General features: G+C 41.8%; 1 protein-coding gene across 4 annotated transcripts in view; it reads right to left on the bottom strand.

Moving 5' to 3' along the window:
- Positions 1-20,270, bottom strand: part of pak4 (p21 protein (Cdc42/Rac)-activated kinase 4) — a 99,855-nt gene that overhangs the window by 51,782 nt on the left and 27,803 nt on the right. The window contains exon 1 of one of the 4 annotated variants that reach the window (XM_052044177.1): positions 3,353-3,371. The exons of the other annotated variants lie outside the window; for them this stretch is intronic. The gene's annotated coding sequence lies outside the window, so the exon portion shown is untranslated. Of the gene's footprint in view, positions 1-3,352; positions 3,372-20,270 lie in introns of those variants that run through there. 4 annotated transcript variants of the gene reach the window in all.

The raw sequence follows: 20,270 nt of genomic DNA on the forward strand, positions 1-20,270 counted from the left end.
GGGGGGAGAACTGGGGCAGTCGGGGGGGGGGGGGGAGAACTGGGGCAGTCGGGGGGGGGGAGAACTGGGGCAGTCGGGGGGGGGGAGAACTGGGGCAGTCGGGGGGGGGGAGAACTGGGGCAGTCGGGGGGGGGGGGAGAACTGGGGCAGTCGGGGGGGGAGAACTGGGGCAGTTACCAGGGGAACGCAATGGCCATCCTGAGCTCCCAGTTGCAAGCCATTTCAACTCCCCTTCCCACACCGACCTGATCGTCCTCTGCCTCCTTCACTGCCAGGGTGAGGCCAAATGCAAATTAAAGGAGCAGCACCTCAATATTTCCCCCTGGGTAGTCTACAACTCAATGGTACGAAAACCAAATTCTCCAGTTCCAGGTAACCCTGCACCCTCTCTGTTCCTTTCTCTCTCCTCCTGATCCACCCAGGTCCCCTCACACACACCCTTCCTTCCAACCCCTGTTTCCAAGTTTCTTTCCCCTCCCCTACCTGGTTCCATCTGCTTGCTACCCACACACTACCCACTGGGTCCCCTATCACCTCCCCCACTGTTCCCATCTGCCCAGAATCCCTCCCCCCAAAGTTGAGTTTACTGTTTGGTGCATGTCCGTGTGCACAGGTGCAATGAAAAACTTACTTGCAGCAGCATCACAGGCACAGAGCATCAGATAAGCAGCATTCACAAGAAAAACATAACAAAAAACATAAATTATGCACAATTTTTACAAGAAAGAACACAATTAGAACAAAAAAAAGCCCATTTTAGTGCAAAATGATCATAGTGTTGCTTAACTATAGTGATTAGGGTTGTGCTGGATGGTTCAAGAACGGAATGGTTGAAGGGAAGTAGCTGTTCTTCTGGTTCCACTCACCACCTTGCTTATCAGATTATACATCATCTGCAGCCCGTTGTTGTCTCCAATATCAGCTCCCCCCGCCTCTGTCACTATCTGCAGCCCGCCCTCCCTCCCATTCCTAGCTCCATCTGCCATCAACCCCTCCTAGTCAGCTCCTGCCTCACCCCTCCCACTCACCTCCTTACACTGGATTTCTCCACTTTACACTTCCAGTCCTGATGCAAAGTCTCAACCCAAAATGTCCACTGTCCCTTCACCTCCACAGATGCTGCCTGAGCCACTAAGTTCCTCCAGCAGTTTGTTTTTTGCCCCAGATCCCAGCACCTGCAGTCTCTTGTGTTTACAAGGAGAACATGCAAACTCCACACAGACAGCACCAGAGGTCAGAAGTGAACGTGAGCCACTGGAACTGCAAAACATCTACACTCCCTGCAGCATCACTCTGCTACTCAAATAGTTCCATATTTAACCACTCTCTGAGTAAAGAAGTTTCTCTTGAATTTTTTATTGGACACACAATGGGTGGATAAAAATTTCCATTTTACATCACCAATTCACAGACACAATCAACCTTAGCTCAGTGATAGCATTTGTGCATTACATGGTTGTGATCACAAGATCTATTTTAGAACACAAAATTACAGCTGCCAGTGCTGTACTGGGGAAGTGCTGCATTGTCACAGACATTAAACTCTTGGGTAGACAAAAGATCCCATTGCACGGTTTCAAAGAGAAAGAGGGGCATTATCCATGAGATTATGGACAATAATTACCTCTGGTTTGTGGGATCAGGTTATATGAAAATTGGTTGTTGCTTTTCCTACATTATAATACTTTAAAATTAAAGTTGCTGTTGTACAGTCTGTAAAGTGTTCTATGATGTTCTGAGTTTATGATGAGTGCTTCATATGAGTAAGTTTATTTATCCAGGACAACTGCCCTTGATCCAGCATTCGTTGTCAACCTTATTCAGAATGGCTGGAGGGGAAATAGTGTCGAGGTCAGAACCGAAACACATTGGGGCAGAGTAGGAGTCTTTCTCCACATCTCTGAGCTGCAATTTGCATTGAATGCCTCAAGCAGACACAGGGTGCCTCAAATGGGAATTCTGCCCCTCACCTCGACGAAGGAAGAAGAGAGAGAATTGCAGATGGGAACTGTAGAGAAAGACAGCTCAGAAATTGCACTAAAGTGACAGCTTTTAATATCGGCATATCTGGTGTCGATCTTCTTGCAGTGCACACCCAAGCTTTAAATCACCACCGGACAACAGGTCATAAAATCCCAAAGCAAAAAACAAAATCTATAGACCCCATAAATCTGACCTACGCATGTGGAACACTGCGAGCACTTAATTAACCTTCAGCCACCACTCGCTGCACAATCAGGTTATCATTTGCCTGACAGCAGAGTTATGCACCGGCAACATAAATATTCATTTGCCTGACAGCAAGCTGGTATACTGGTGGAAAAATTACCAAACATATGGGAATGGGTTTAAGACTCTCTGCTCACAAGCACATCGCTGAAGATGAAAGTTTCATTTGTTCCTTGTTCACTGACACAATAAAACATGGTGGGATTAGCTTTCCCCCAACAAGGGATGAGGAGACAGTGAGTGGAAGAGTTAAGGTTCAATTACTCCACCACCATGTTTCTCACCCTTCTTTCACTAGCCCCATTCTCAGTGGAGGTGCCAACTCTAACTGGGTTACAGTGGCCCAAACCTTTTGCTGATTTGACCAGTGGCAGGGGATAGCAGACATCACAGCCGAATTCGATCTTGCACACATCCACATCCATCCACTTGTAATCGACAGCAGGCACCCCGGGTGATTTTCCCATGACCCAGTGAAGGTCAACAACAGCATCTCTGTTGCCGCTCAGCCCAACCTCAACTGGCACAGTGCAGACCTTCATGGTTTTAATGGCTTGGTTTCACAATTACTGAAGACCATTGTGTCACACAAACTGAAGCAAGCTTGAAGCCTGTTTACTCAGGAAGCAAAAAAGGCATAATAATTTCAATAGGGAATTTATGTCTAGATTTAACTGCTAAATTCCCTAGCTAGAACTTAGAGGGCAAACAAACACTAAAAGTGCACCAAAGTATTTTAAAACACACATTACTTTTAAGTAGCACTCATTTTTAAATTGGATTCTAGTAACTGTTCATGTGCCAGTCCTGGAGCTATATCTGGCTTTCCTAATTTGGAGGCAGACAATTTGTAACCACCACCCTACTCCCAGATTAAAGATAGATGAATATAGCACAGTAAACCACAAGGCTTATGGGTGTTGGTCTCTTGAAAGTGAAACAGCCAGGACAATTAAAGTGAGCTTCTTCAAAAAAGTAGTAAATGACCCTTCCACACAAAGGAAAGGCTGCTTTCACTCCCCACAGGGAAGCTGCCAACGTAGAAGTGCCCAAATTCAAAAGCTAAATCCCCACAGAGGACATTCAAGAGCTGGGATACACATTTGACCTTCCGACTACTCACTGGAACAAGTATAGCCGCGGGTGTACATTACATCCATTTGTAAAGCATCCAAATTTAGGGAACAGAGAGGCTCAGCTGCTGCCTCGTAGCTCCTCTGGTGCTGTGTGGAGTTTGCATGTCCTACCTGTGACCGAGTTTCTTTCCACACCTCAAAGTCTGTAAATTGCCATAATGTGTAGGGAGTGTTCAAATTGGGCAGGCAGGAGTGGGGGGGGGGGGAGGCGGTGTGTAGTCAAGGTGAATGTGGGGAAGAATAAAATGCAATTCATAACATTTTAACATAAATAGGTTCTTGATGGCCAGCACTGATTCAGTGGGCTGAAGGGCCCGTGTCCATGCTCTATGACTCACATGTAAACAGATTACAGATGTGATGGAAGAGAGTACTGCAAGTTGTTAAACCCCAGTTGCAATTACTGGTTCTTACATGGCTATCAATACTGGAAGTTAATGGACTAGTGCATAACGCACAAGCAGAAACTATCAGAAACTTGGTAAGCAGAGAATACACAAGTTCATGAGTAACTCAGAAGAAATTTAATTAAATTTTCAAACAGGAAAAAGACAGGAGTTTGGGGAAAGAAAGGGGTCATGGAGCTGACTGGATGGCATTCTTCAAAGAGCTAGAATGCACAAGATGGACTAAATGGCCTCCTTTGCAATTATGCGAGCATGCACAGTGCTAAAATTACATTTAAAGTTTAGCGATAGTATTAGACTAACTGCTCATCCCCAAGAGAAAATGTCCTTTCTGCAGAAATCTCTTCAAAGATATTTAACTGTGACACTCCACAGTGTTTACATATTCCTGCTGCACATTATCCGACTGCAGTAGCTCCAATTATTTTTGAACAAGGGCCATTCTTATCTACCTGCCAATTGCTAATATTAGAATTATGGAGCAAACTACATTTCAGTTTGGCTAACAACCTGGAAAAAAAAACTTATAGTATTAATGACGAAAATTTCAAAAACCAGAGTAATTTATTTTCAGACTAGCACAACTTATAATTGGTTGCAAGGGAATAAAAAAAATCCAAGGCTTGTGCCTCTCTCACTTACTGCAAGTCCACTTCATTCACAGAATATCACAACTATAAAACTTTACTGACTGCACATGGAAATGAAAAGACACCATTTAAATGTTCATTGATCATTGTTATGCAATGAAAAAAAAAGACTTATACACCTCAAGGAAAAGGTTTAGCCTGAAAAGGGAATGCATCTTATACCGTTCCACCCCTTACATAAAAGCCCATTCGACCCATGAAGGCCGTACAACCCTTGTGCAATCTCCACCATCAAAAAGAGAATGAACTCACCATTGCATGGTATCTTTCAGATTCCCCAAAGTGCTAAAAACAAGCACTTCTGATCTGACACCTCAGCATCACAATGAGTTGGGTGATCAAATGCTAGAGTGAAGAGGGACAAGACAACATTCATTTCTCAACCCACTCATTTCACAAACACATTAACTAGTCTTTCATCATCTTGATGATAGCTTGTGGTGCAGTGAATGGTTCACATTTGCCAATGAAATGTTTGCTGCACTCAGTGATTAATTGCAGAAATCCATTATACATTTTGAGAGGTGTGATGAGACCCAAATCAAATCACTGAAGGCTACTTCAGCCAAGTTTAATTTAGAAGCAAATGATGACAAAGCAAATCCTCGGAAGCAATTCTGCTCGAGTTGGGTGGTTATGGATTCAAGCTTCAACAATACAAAATGTGGAGAGACTTCGGATCAATGCACGTGCCATCATTCAGATGAGACAAAACTAGTTACGTGGTGTAAAAGATTCTTACAAAGGACTGGCAGTTCCCTGCTCTCTCTCAACTAACTGACTGATGAACTGCTCAATCACATGCAGGATGTTGCTGGTTGCAACTTGGCTGAATCATTTGCTTATATAAACCATGGCTTAATTTCAAAAATCATTGGCCATGGAGTGCTTCTGGAACCCCCTGAGAACATGAAAGGCTGTATGTGAACAGAACCTCTTCCTTTCACCACACCCCACAGAAGCCTTCCTGCTTGGACAGCAGGCTAACACAGACAAAATTTCTTTCTGATGTGGTATTTCACATCGACTTGACAGGTTGAGGAAATCAGCTACAGAATGAAGGATCCCTTAACATGATTAACATCCCAGCAAAAAAACAGAGCATTTAAAGTGTCAGCAGTACTGCTTAACTATATCAGATGTAGCCCCTAAACACAGGGATACCCTAAAGATCAAAAAAAACTCAGAGGAATTAATTGCCCCACTAGCAAAGGTCATAAGTACTTATACCCACAGTCACAAACATCAAAATGGAATGTTGACCAGCCAATACCTAAAGCAATTAACAGATTAAAAATTCTTGGCATAATAGTCAGCAAGACTTTAGAGGGAAAGTCTGAACAACCGATATTTCCATCAACCTATTCTTTTACCTATGCCACCTCGAGGAATGATTAAGATACATTATGCACATTTTCCAGTTTCCAGAAGCCTAAATAGCTGTAGTCTACAAACTAGGTTCCACCTCTTCAATTGGGGTCCAGATCAGAAAATATTATACTGGCTACCAGTTAAAGTGTTTGGATAGTCTCACTTCAATATTCTTTGCATCAATAAAATAAAACCAATATCAATTCAGAATTATTAAATTTGTCCAAAGACAAAATTATGCCTTATACAGAAAGGAAAATGCAAAACCAATCAAGGAGAATGGATGCTAACTGTAGAGTTCGAAATGTTTACAAATTCAGTCCCAAACAACTCACCAAGAAAGACACCTAGTGTGGAGTGAACAAGAGGGATGTAGATACAAAACCAAATGAAAGAAAATTGAGAGCACAGAGCAGGAGAAACTTCTCTTGTACAAATTAAAGGTTGGTCAAAGGGTTGTACAACTGTGGAATGGAACACTGGAGTTAATGATTAAAGCAGAGATCAGGTCAACATTTAAGAACATGTCAGACAGTTGATTGATGGAAATGGGATAAAGAGAACTGGAAAAGGGCAACCACATGGAATTAGAATCACTGTGCATGCTGATGAGAAACAACAACAGTGTAGTTTGGGGAAATGCCTGTTTAGGTGTCATAATTTCTGTGTACTGACGAATATTATATTGGTTGCTGTATTTGATGATAAAACATTTCAGAATTAATGGAACTTTGCAAAAATGTTTTGACAGCACAACCTGTGGTATCAAGTGTCTCAGTGGTAGCAGGCTTACCTGCAAGGCAGAAGGACATGGATTCAAATCCCACTCCAGGGACTTGAACACATGATTGTAATTCAGTGCAGTAATGAAGGAATTCTGTAATTCTAGAGGTGCCATCTTGCAGGTGGAATATTAAAATAACATCAAATCTGGCCTTGTGTGGAGATAAAATATCCTCACTGGACAATCCAAAGAAAACATGTGGATTCAGAATTGGCTCCCTCATAGAAGACAGGGTGGTGGTAGATGGAGCGTATTCCGCCTGGAGGTCAGTGACCAGTGGTGTTCCACAGGGATCTGTCCTGGGACCCCTGCTCTGTGATTTTTATAAATGACTTGGATGTGGAAGGGTGGGTTAGTAAGTTTGCGATGATACAAAGGTTGGTGATGTTGTGGATAGTGTAGAAGGTTGCTGTAGATTACAACAGGATATTGATAGAATGCAGAGTTGAGCTGAGAAGTGGCCGATGGAGTTCAACCTGGAAAAGTGTGAAGTGATACATTTCGGGAGATCGAATTTGAAGGCAGAATACAAGGTTAATGGTAGGACTCTTAGCAGTGTGGAGGAACAGAAGGATCTTGGGGTCCACGTCCACAGATCCCTCAAGGTTGCCATACAGGTCGGTAGAGTTGTTAAGGAGTATGGTGTGTTGGCCTTCATTAGTCGTGGTATTGAGTTCAAGAGCCGCAAGGTAATATTGCAGCTCTATAGAACTCTGGTTAGACCACACTTGAAGTGTTCAGTTCTGGTCGCCTCATTATAGGAAGGATGTGGAAGCTTTAGAGAGATGGCAGAGGAGATTTACCAGGATGCTGCCTGGATTGGAGAGCATGTCTTATGAGGACAGGTAGAGTGAGCTAGGGCTTTTCTCTTTGGAGAGGAGGAGGATGAGAGGTGAATTGATGGAGGTGTACAAGATGATAATTGGACAATCAGAGACTTTTTTCCCAGGGAGACAATGGCTAACATGAGGGGGCATAATTTTAAGGTGATTGGAGGAAGATACAAGGGGGATGTCAGGGGTAAGTTGTTTTTTTTTACACAGAAAGTGGTGGGTGTGTGGGGGCAGATACATTAGGGACATTTAAGAGACTCTTAGATAAACACATGAATGGTAAAGAAATGGAGGGCTATGTGGGAGGGAAGAGTTAGATAGATCTTAGAGCAGGATAAAATGTTGGCACAACATTGTGGGCCGACGGGCCTGTATTGTACTGAACTGTTCTATGTTCCGTGTTTAAAACTGGGGAATTCTCTCCAATTGCCTAATACTGATCATTCATTTACTTGGAAAACAAATTATCTTGTCATTATCACAACAATGTTTGTGGGAGCTTACGGTGCATAAATTGGCTGCTGCCTTCTCTCCAACAGTGACTACATCTCAAAATGCAATGTAAGTGCTTTGGGATGTCAAGAAAGTGATGTGAAAGACACTACAGAAATGCAAGTCCCTTATCGTTTTAAATACAATGTTCTTGTGGCAAACCTTTGCTCTCTGGCTGTTCTTTCAATCCTGTTTTATTGGGGATGCAGTTTATTGGGGAAAGTGAAGTGAATATGAATCCCCAAATAGCTCAACCTCCTAACTGGATCCTATACGTTCCAAGGTGATCGGGGTACATCCACAGCCAGCCACTCCCAGAGGCTATCAGTTGATCAAGTATACAGTGGCACTCTTGTGAATGGTGCATTTTCCTAGAGTTAAGCAGCTTGGCTATAAATAGCACCACAGGTCACCTGAAATGAAGTCTCCCACTAAGCTGCAGGCTGTATCCATAATCTATACTAACAGAACACATTTCAAATGTGCAATGTCTAGAAGAGAGAAAACAAAATGGCATTTTATTACAGCTTTTGAAAAGGCGATATAGCAGTTGCTTATCTTAGAAAGTATTTCAGCTTCCTCCTAGCCTCTCTAGATTGCCATCCTCAAAGTAACTCATCTAAATGCAGAATGTTCAAATATGCAACTGATGCTGCCAACTGGTTTCAGCTGGGTCAAGGAAGAAAGCTTAAAATAAGTAATGCTCCTCTGGTGCTCTTCCTGGAACCCCATGGGGCTGCTCTCTCTGTCACACTTCAAACAGAATGAATCAACCAAAGGGCTTCATGAAATAGACAGCGCTTACAGTCCCTTACAGGCTGCCTCTTAGAACACATTGTGTACTTAAACAAGTTGGACCAGACATTGCACTGAAAGCAAAATGTTGGCAAAAGTTACAGACATCACTGCAGTCAAGTTACCCTGAGAAGTGTTAATAGAAAATTGAAAGCTTATTTTGGATATTCCTTTAAATGCAGTTTAATTTTTTTCCCTTTGGTTGAGCTGGAAGGGAGGAGTTGAGCAGGAATACTTGGAACATTTCAAAGATGTATCATAAATGAAAGAAAAATGCACGGTTTCAGATATATCGCTATTGATTGAAATGAAGTACAGGCACTACTAGAAATGAATACGCTTGTCATTTATAAACATCAGGATCCCACAAATTACACAAGATGAAAGACAAACTACTGTTCTTGATGGTGAAAGATAAACATGCTGGAAAGGACATTGGGAGAGCTTCCCCGTCAAATTCAAATAGTGTTTCAGGAATTTTAACATTTCTTAAAGACAGAGCAATATCGACTTGCGGTCTTATCCGACGGCAGAACCATCACTGGTGCAGCATTCCCTCAGTTCTGGAGGCACCGGTCAAGATTTTATGCTGAAATCCAATTTGTTGCTCTGTGCAAAACTAGAGCAATTGCCCCACTAGATCTCATGTGCAATATTTGATCTGCATCAAATTAGATAACCTCAGCCCGAAGAGCTAACAGCCTGCCACAGCTGGCTTCAGGAGGCGTATGAAATGTGTGGGCAGGATCCCCCACAGGCAGTTGACAGCCAGTGATTATCCATGCAAAATGCCTGCCTGTGGTTTGTTGAGGGCGGGAATGAGTTCAGCAGAAACACCACACCCAATGGGCAAATGGTCCACTAAAATTCCCTGGCTAACCTCATTGTACCCGGTAACTTGAGCATTTAGTTGACCCAAAGATTCTTTGAGTATGGTCTCCACTTACTGCAGACAGTGCCATTACATCAGTCCTGTTTATACTAATAAAACATAGGCTGTGTTTTTTTAAACCAATGCAATAAATACAAAATTAGTGTATTCATTAACCCACCATAGTTCTAACTCCAGGAATGTGAGATACAAAATATTTAATTGCATTTAAACTCAGGATATAAAGTTCACAGACAAGGCTGATGCTCTAGTTTAAAATTCCAGATATCTGTTACATAATCATTTATTCACTGATCATGCTGGTGCCTTAAGATACTCCAATTCCCCAAACTAATTTAAAGTAGCCTTACTTAATAATTACTCTAATATATATCAAGGGAAAAAGAAAGAAGATTTGCTACCTCAGAGCCCTGTCACAAGCAGGCAAAGGACAATTCCCCAGTGAGGGGGTTAGACTCAAAATTTCCTCCAACTCTGATTGAATCTTCAATCCAGCTTTCACTGTGTCTATGCAGCCAACGGGTTCTTCTGCTTTTTGTAATTCACTCAAGCCTCTGCACCTTTCTAACAGTGAGCTAGTACTACAAGACTGGGTATGTCACAGAGAGACACTCATAAATGATTTAATTTTTAGTAGGATAATAAGCATGGTCTGGAAGCAGGATTACTCTGCCTTCCAGGGACAGACCAAAACAGGTCTACCCCTTACCCTCTTCAGCCTCTGCAACAGCTGCAGTTCAAATGTAAAGGCATCACATCCATCTGATTTGATGCATCCTTCCGAAGGTTATAAATGACAATGGTTTCAACCCCACTGATAACTTGTGGTTGTTTTTTTTGTTCTTTTGGATGGTAGCAGCCTGAGAACAGACATTCTGTCTAGAAAACTCTGTTTAATAACTTCATAAATTTCCAGTCCGGTGACACTGTGAATGGAAGGAGGGCAGTGCTTACCATTCACGAGGTCAATGAAGGAGGAATTCTATGCTCAGTTACTGCTCCAAGCTGCCTCTGGCCTGTTTAAGAAATATCAGACACTGGGAATATGGCTTTATTCCCTGGTCTGACAGCACTTCACTATTGAGCTAAAGTTTGTAGTGCAGCATAAAATCATCTATGTTTACTTCTCAAAACTATAAAACAAAAAGAGATCCAGTTGACACTAACTTTCCTGTCCCAAGGTAAAAAAAAATGAGATGGTGCAAATTCTTAGCTTCTCCTGGCAAATCCAGTGTACTGAAAACATATTCCTTCAGTACCTCTCTCTCTCTATTTTCTCTTCCAAATGCAATCCAGACGTTTAAAAGAGAAATATGTGGTCTGTAAGCCACCACTCCCAACATGTTAATCTTTAAGTACGGGACAATTATTAAGCTTCTCCTTCCAGGTGAAGCAGTGATTTCTTCGTACTCCTTCCAGTTTGGTTCACTGCATTCAGTGCTCACAATGTGGTTTCTGGATTGGGTGACCACTTTGCAGAACACCTCTGTTTGGTCTGAAAGGGTGACTGTGAGCTTTCAGATGCCTGTCACTTTAATTCTCCATCCCACTCCCTCTCGATCCATGTCTTTGGCTTCTTACACTGTTCCAAAATGACTCGATGCAAGCTCAAAGAACAATATCTCATCTCCTAACTAGGTATGTTACACCACAGAGGACTTAGCAATAAATTCCACAATTTCAGATAACCACCCTTTCCAGTTAAAAATCAGAACTGACCAGTTTTGATAAAAAGTATTAAATTGTAACTTTGCTTTTCTCTCTTCCCAGATGCTGCCTGACGTGCTGTGTATCTCCAACAACTGGACCTTTCAGTTCCAGCAGTTTTATTCTCTCCCCTCGCATTCATCTCTAATTTCCATCTTTCCAGACAGAACAGGTGCAATTAACAAGCCTCTCTCAGCCAGCACCACCACTTGTGTCATTCAGTTCCTCTTGGTCTCCACCCTGTCACAGACATTCCTTTTGTTCTCTCCACTCCTCCCCCTTCTCTGTACCTTAAAACGTGTTTTATTTCTAACGTTCTAATTCTGTTGAAAGCTCATCAACTTAAAATATTAACTGTTTCTCCCTCCACAGATGAACATTTCCTGCAACTACAGGAAGTCACTGACTTACGAACACCCGACTTACGAACACCCGTACATATGAACCGACCTTCGTGGTCTTAACAACCTTCAGTTCATAAGCGGGCCCGGCCCCTGATCCTACCACGGCGGCAGTACACCTTCTTTGGCCCAACCCTGGGCCAAGTGCACATGTGCGGCTGCGATCCCTAGGCCAAGTGCGCATGCGCGGACACTGTTCCGAGTTACATACAAAATCGGGTTACGAACAGTCTCAAAAACGGAACTCGTTCGTAACCCGGGGACTTCCTGTACTGTATTGAACACATAGCCGCTCAAGATCACAGAGACGGCAGGTAAGAGTAAATCTAAATGGGGTCCAGACATAGGTGAAATATCTTAATTGTGATTACGGATGTGCAATATCTATGCTTCAGTTAAGGACAACTACAACCATCATTAAAAATAACATGGGTTAGAAACGTATGGAGATTAGTGGAGGTTGCAGGTGAACAATTTGGGCCAATTTAAAGACTGAGCACAAGTAACAGGTGAAGCACTTGTGTTTATAAATTCCAGACACATTTATACCAGCTCAAGAAATGGATGGCAAAGTCCTAATCTAACTCAAGCATTTGAAGACTGCCAGACATACGCCTACACACTAGAGATCCCTTCTTCCGTTCATTGACTCTCCACCCCACTTGCTTGGCATTTGTCCTTAAAAACGCTCCTCATTGGCCATGCTTTTGGAAAAGCTTCCCAATATCATCTCCTCTGCGTGCATTTTCTGATTTCACCTCTTCTGATAAAATGCATGTTGTTTTCTACATGAAAGGTGTTACATAAATATTGACCATTTTCAAGACCAAGTGCAAAAGACATATCTGTACGTGGAACATTACTTCAAGTTTTATGCTCTCCACCTAGTGAAGGGTAACAAGGCTTCACAGAAAATGGTAACCATTCAGCTTTTAATTACAAGGATTGGTTCCAGAGAGTTATGGTTATTTAATTTAGAAATGTGCAAGCTTTGAAGAAACGCAACAAAGGTTTTGCCAAATGATGAAGTAATTGAACTGTTAGATCTCAAGGCATGAGAGAGAATAGGGTAAAGGAAAAATACGTTATCAAAGTCATGCAGTGAATTTAGAGATCCCAGTATTAAAATTCATACTCGGGAAAAATATACCTCGGATAAAGTGCCAATTTACATCCAGTACATGCATATTACAAAACTTGCATTCTTGGAGAATTGAGGAATCCCAATTGAACTGAAGTCTTTTCTCCCCTCCCCACCCCCCAATAAAAATTACATGCAGCCCCTTTCTTTCTATATAATAGACATATTCTCTGAGAAATAATGGCAGGTTTAATGGAAGAAAAGTTTAAGAGAGTAACAATGAGATTACTGCAGTCTGAGAGAGAGAAAAGGGCTCGTGAATAAATGCACTAGAACTCGGCACGCAAGGGGAGCAACTACTCTCACCAGAGCGACACATTGGAGGTACACTCAGAAATGAGGCAATAGACACTGAACAGACACTGCAAGGAGTTAATCGGGTAGTGAAGTGGTTGGGGGAAAGAGGAGCAGTTGTGAGGAATCATGTAATTCCACAATCTTTCTGCTGAAAGGAGAGATTACCTACTTGATGGCATCTTCCACAAACGTGGAGATAAATGTAAATGTCAGTGCCACATATAATAAACCTAACAGTGAAACATGAGTGTGCTGCATGCAAACCCTAATAACTTGGTCCTATGTGTGCCAATACCCACTTCATTTTGCTCTGTTACATAGCCATCCAGAGCAGAAACTGGGTCACAGTTCTGTCCACTACATATATTCTGTAGCCTGGTTGATCACCAGCAACACCATAAACTCATGAAGTCTGGAAGAGAGGCACAAGGGCTATATTGGCTAGGTATGTTACAATGTTCAATTAAGCCCTCTACTTGGGCTTGCAGAGAAAAGACACCAACTTCAGATATACGGCCAGGTTAAAATCTAACATGAATAAATTTCTAGGCAAAAAATAAATTAGTGATACAACACTAGGGACAGGATTCCTATGAGAACCAAAGACATTGGCCCCTCAGAATGTACTGGTGACTGATATTAATTTTATCCATCCTTGTATCACACTACCTTTTGAAGCTAGGAGGATATCAAGAAGAAAGCTTCACAAGGCATCCAAGATTCTTAGATTTATTAGAAAGAGTTAAAAATACGAGAAAACGATGCTAAATCAGATTACTGTGTTGTTTAATACAAGAGCTGTGGACACAGCTCAGCACATCACAGAAACCAGCCTTCCCTCCATGGACTGTCTACACTCTTTGCTGCCTCATTAAAGGAGTTGACATAATCAAAGACCCCACCCACCCTGGACATTCTCTCCTCTCCCCCCTCCCATCAGGTAGGAGATACAAAAGCCTGAAAGCACATACCACCAGGCTCAAGGACCGCTTCTATCGCACTGTTATAAGAGTATTGAACAGTCCTCTAGTATGACAAGATGGACTCTTGCTCAAAGTCTCTCGTTATGGCTTTGCACTTTATTGTCTGCCTACACTGCACTTTCTCTGTAACTGTAACACTATATTTTGCATTCTACTATTAGGGTTGGCACGGTAGTGTAGTGGTTAGCGCAACGCTATTACAGCGCCAGCAATTGGGGTTCGATTCCCGTCGCTGTCTGTAAGGAGTTTATATGTCCTCCCGTGTCTGCGTGGGTTTCCTCCAGGTGCTCCGGTTTCCTCCCACGTTCTAAAGACATATGGGTAGGTTAACATGGGTTTAAAATGGGCGGCGCGAACTCGTTGGGCCGGAAGGGCCTGTTACCACGCTGTAAATAAAATCTAAAAAAAAATTATTGTTTTCCCTTGTACTACCTCAATGCACTGTTGTAATGAAATGATCTTCACGGATGGCATATAAAACGTTTTTCACTGTACCTTGGTACATGTGACAATACTAAGCCAATTTACCAATTTTAATTCTGTGATTTAATGCAATGACAACAGTTTCCTCCATGCTAATATGGTTCAACACAATCTATTGAAATAAGTTATAGCCTTCAAAGAGTCAATGCAGCAGAAGGTACAATGTAGATGTGACTGAATCCAAGATCCACAAAGATCAGGAAATGTAAACCAATTACTAGCAAAACATATCCACCTTGGTAGTACAAATATTCACCAGTGCAGCATTTTGATGCAAATTTTACTACAAATAAAATCACTGAACCCAAGTGTTATCTAAAATAATTCAAGTGATTCATTTTCAACACTTAAATTTGCTTCCCCAATCAGGGACAGAATTGCATTAGCCCACCTTTACCCACTTCTGACAAGAGGTCATCAACCTGACCATCAAATCCATTTCCTTCTTTGCAGATGCTGTTTGACCTGCCAAATGTTTAAAGCGCTTTCTGATTTTTAGTTCCGATGCTGTTCCCTCCAGACACCAATTGCTATCCAATCTATTAAACTGCTGGTGTTTTGCTCCATTCAAATACACATTGGCCTTTTTTGGTTCTGTTGCAATTCTGATGAAAATGTTGCCAGTTATCTGCACTGATCAAATTCCCGAGTTCAGAAAATAATGCAAATGTGATCTGGTACATGGCAGACAGCAATGGAAAGAGAAACAGGAGATGGGTGAGTTCTGTTGAAGGATATTAAAAAAAAGCTTGTCTGTCAAAGTCAAAACAAAACCTCAGAAGCTGTAGCAATTAATTGTACTGCCTTGAGTAAACGGGAGAAACTTGCTGAGAGATGGCATGGTTGAGGTAAACAGCATAGACTTGTTTAAGAGAACTAGTTCATGTGAAGAAAGAAGTTGGTTAAGTTGAAGGGGTGAAATAAGGTAGTGAGGTGGTTTGTGTAGAGCATAAACAAATGAACCAAAAAGCCTGTTTAGCGCTGAATTTTTTTGTCACTAAGAAGAACTAACACACAGATGAGGGGGGAGAAAGAGAATTGAAAAAGATTAAAATGTAAAACAGGATAATTTGAGCAACAGAAGGTTGCACACAGTCCAATGGCGTACTGGCTCCTTAAAACAGGATAAGAGAAAATGTGTTTGTTCAGAATGTACGCAACAATATAAAAGACAAACCTCCTAAATGTCACTAATTTCCTGGACTATTAACACATCCATTTTGACCTCATAGAGGCCAAAACAGACACCGAAGATGGAATGTGTTTGCACTTTCAAAACCTGTGGTGCCGTCACATTTCACAAGTACAAAATGTTTTCACAGCGGCTCCAAAAGGGTCATTTGTGTTTACCCAGTGAGTAATTGACCTACACAAGGCAGTGAGGACCAGTGAATTGCTCAAGATGAGTATCTCCTCTGCACTGAGTTCAGTATGTCATTGGATCCAAGGACAAAAGCCAGCCTTTGCCCAAACATATTGAATGCTCTTTTCCCCGGATCAGAACGTTGCAGGTTCTAGAGCACAAAATCCAGGTTGACACTCTCCAGTGCTACCTGTTGGAGTTGCCGCCTTTCAGATAAGCTGAAGCCTCATGTTTCCTCGCAAGTGGATATAAAAGAACTTTGGTATCTACTGCTAACAAGAGTAGGGAGTTCTCTCAAAGGGTCCCGGCCAATAATTATCACATCACTAATTTCTTCATTACTGATTATGGGAATTGACCACCTTACTTCCTACACTGCGACAGATACCACACTCAATTGGAGCTAAGTGCTGTGGGATATCTTGAGGTCATGGAAAGGAAATAAGTGCAAGTTTGTTGTGATGGCCTCCAATATTGGGGAAGGTACTTAAAAGTATTAATGATGAATTATTCTGAAGAAAAAATTCCTCATTACCACAAATAAGCCATCAAACATCATGATCTGGATTTTTAAATGTAAACATATCTTGGTGCTGACTTATATTTGCAACATTGGATAGGATTGCAACTCTTCAACTGTCTAGCTAGTTTGTCCTCCATTATATATGGAATCATAGAATTTCGTGCTGCAGTTGGAGACCATTTGGCCCAATACATTGTCCTCTTGTTACCCACTAAATTACCTGTTCTCCTGCCTTTTCCTCAAACACACTACTTTATTTGTTAAATACTTATCCAATTCCACTTCAAAAGCAACTTTACATCGTTATGGAATAGTTTAAGGTGTCCATTCAGAAGATTCAAATGAGGTGGATATCACATCATTGCAACATGATTCCAAGTTGTGAAGCATGCAACCAGCAGTGGTATATAGATTTAAAGATTGGACCACCAATAAATAGGAAATAATGAATCACAAGATATCCTCAAACATTAAATTACAAAATAAACCCTTGTTAATGGTGATGTACAAATGAATAGAAGAAGAGGTGCAGAGAATGTGTCTTTCAAAGAAAATTGGGATGGGTTTGACCAGGGGGCAGGGAGGGAGAAGAGGGGAAAGAAGGTGGAAGGATTGAAAATGGAGTTCCAGAGAGTGGAACCTAGCAACTGAAGGTACAGTAGGTCAAAGGGGTAATATACATGCCTTTATCATATGCAAGGAACTGAGCCTCTACAGTGGGCTCTAATGCTGGAAGAGTTTGCTGAGGAGAATCTTAGAAGACAAGTTCTAAATACAAGATGTTCTTGGGTTGGAAACCAACACAGGTTGGTGAATATATGCAAAGTTAACAACCCTTTGCCTCTAACAACACTTTGAACTGATTTTGTTTTAAGCATCCCAAGAAGCAGCAAACTAACAGGACACACCACAAGCCTCCCTAGGGTACAACATGAACCAACTGCAAGGGTATACGGCTGGCAATCGTAGAACAGTAAAGCACAGTCCGGCCCTTCGACCCACGATGTTGTGCCGACCTAATATCAACCTTATCCACGTTCTATCTCTCCCCTTCTCTACTTCACCTCCCATAACCCTCTATTTTTCTTTCATCCATGTGCCTATCTAAGAGTCTCTTAAATGACCCTATCGTATCGGCCCCTACCACCCCACTCCCACCGACAGTGCATTCCAGGCACCCACCCGTGTAAAAACAAACCTACCTCTGACATCCCCCAAACTTTCCTCCACCCACCTTAAACAGGTGACCTCGAGTATTGGCCATTGCCATTCTGAGGAAAAGATGCTGGCTGTCCACTCTGTCTATGCCTCTCATAATCTTATATACCTCTATCAAGTCTCCTCTCACCCTCCATCTCTCCAAGGAGAAAAGCCATAACTTGCTCAGCCTCTTCTCATAAGACGTGTCCTCCAATCCAGGCAGTGTTCTAGTAAATCTCCTCAGCACCCTCTCCAAAGTTTCCACATCCTTCCTATAGTGTGGCGACCAGAACTGAACACAATATTCCAGATGTGGTCTAACATAGTCTTATAGAGCTGCAACATGGATTCTACTCAGCCTTTGTGGCGCCTGAACTGACAGTACCAAAAAGAAAAATACGCAAAGGTTCATTCTTTCTGCATGTTTTGGAGTCAAAAGCAAATTAGCCTCTCTCATACTGTTAACTGGTGAGGCCATGTTCTGTACTAACTCACTCATGCCGAGAGCACAATGTAAATACTTCAAATACCAACATTAAGATTTTAGAAAATGGAAACTCTCAGATCCTTCAGTCCATGAAACTATTTAAATGTTAAAAAAAAATCACAATTCATGTTCTGCTAACTTGTCTTACTATTCCTCCTTCAGTTTTATTCCTCCTCTTCCGGAGACATCAACTTTTATTGAGATATTGGAGCAAGTTGCCCTTCAGTATTCTTAATTCTTCACCGTCTAAACTACTGCTAATCAATATCCCCATTCTTCTGTGAAAGAAAGTGCAATTAGCTGGATGTGTTTGTAGAAAGAAACTTTCTCATATATTTCTGTTGCAGACTTAGAAAAGTTTTGAACAGATAACTATGCACCTGCTATGCAATTGACTGGCCTGCCACAACAGCCTGGTTAAAGGATTCATAGCTAGCCCTATGGTAAAAAACATCAAAATCACATTTATACAGAATGATCTGTAAATTACCCTTCAAATACATGAAATGTAGCAACAAGTTGCAAACATCAAGGTCACATAACTAGCTAATATCCCAAAAAATTGCTACTTGTTGAATGAGAGATGTATGCCAAGCTGAAACATTAGGAAAGCTCACTTCCTCTTGAGTTGGTGTAAAAGGTTCTCCACACTGTTCAGAGGCAGATGGGATCTTGTTTGAACAAGTCACCTGAAAAATGGCAGTGCAGCATTCCCTCAGTACTGCAACATATGCCAGCATAGATTACAAACCTATGATCTTCTGACCCACGTGAGAGTACTACACACTGAACCACCACCGAGTTTGTTTATTCTCAAGATTAGCTCACTAGCAGAGAGGAAAAAGTGTCTTTTTATTATCTCTTTAAAAATATTTCTTATGATGCTGGCAAGGGTAAATTAATTGTCTGTTCCAAGATATCCCAAGAATTCGGTGCTGAGATGGTGACAGGGAAAGTGCTGAGAAAGACGAGCAAAAGATTATTAATGCAATTGTTTAAAGTAGAATAATTAGCCTCCTTCTGACCTGGTGTACTTAATCTTTTAAGAGAGGCTTAAACAAAATATTTTAGTACTACTGATGTTATTCCTTTTAAAAGCAGTAAACCCTTTGAAGTTTTCAAACTGCAAACCATGTCTGATAAGAACTCACCTTTTCTGTTCTACCTCATTGATATTCATCCTATGTTAACATTCATTTTTAAAAATACCTCTTTTCAGAAAATGACATCCCCTCTTTAGATCTTCCCACCTCACTCTCCCTTCCAATTCCAGGTCGAGTGGTTACCAACAACGGATCATTTTTGTGATAATTCTGTGTAGCATTAGGTTGGTGCATTTCTCCGCCTGATTTCCCCTCCAGCAACATGATCAAAGTACTGTTTTTATGTTGGTGAACTCCATGCCAAGTGAAATCACAGGAATATTGGCACAATCCCATAGATTACAGTTGCAGTGTGGGTACATAACCACACACCACCACTGATCTCACCTTGAAGCAGCATTGCATAGCAGGTCCCCATGTACAGAATTAGTTTGTATCAGCCCTTAGCAGCAACGTGAGGAGGGGTTAGCGCTGCTGTGTCACAGCTCCAGAGAGCCAGGTTCGATCCTGACCTTGGGTGCTGTGTGGAGTTTGCACATTCTCCCTGTGACTGCGTGGGTTTGCCCTGGGTGCTCCAAATTCCTCTCACATCCCAAAGGCACACTAGCTGGTAAGTTAATAAGCTCATGCAAACTGCCCCAAGTGTAGGTGGATGGCAGCAGAATCAAGGGGTAGGGGAAGTTAATGGAAATGCAAGAGGAAAAAAATGGGATTAGTGTACAAGGGTGTTTGATGATCAGTATGAATATGGTGGGCCGAAGGGTCTGTTTCCATGCTCTATGACTGTAGTCTAAAGAAGATGGTCAAAATGGCTTTTGTGGTAAATTCTAAAGGAGGATATCAGAAAGAGAGAGACATAGACAACAAGAAAATATAGCAAGGAATTTCAAGAATGTAGCCAAACACCTGCTGTGTGATAATTCAAAGACAAATTCCGCCAGGATTGCAGGGAAATTTAAATTCAGTTAGCTAAATAAATCTGGTATGAAAGGC

The sequence above is a fragment of the Pristis pectinata genome, chromosome 35 (genome assembly GCF_009764475.1).
Source record: "Pristis pectinata isolate sPriPec2 chromosome 35, sPriPec2.1.pri, whole genome shotgun sequence".
Taxonomy (NCBI): domain Eukaryota; kingdom Metazoa; phylum Chordata; class Chondrichthyes; order Rhinopristiformes; family Pristidae; genus Pristis; species Pristis pectinata.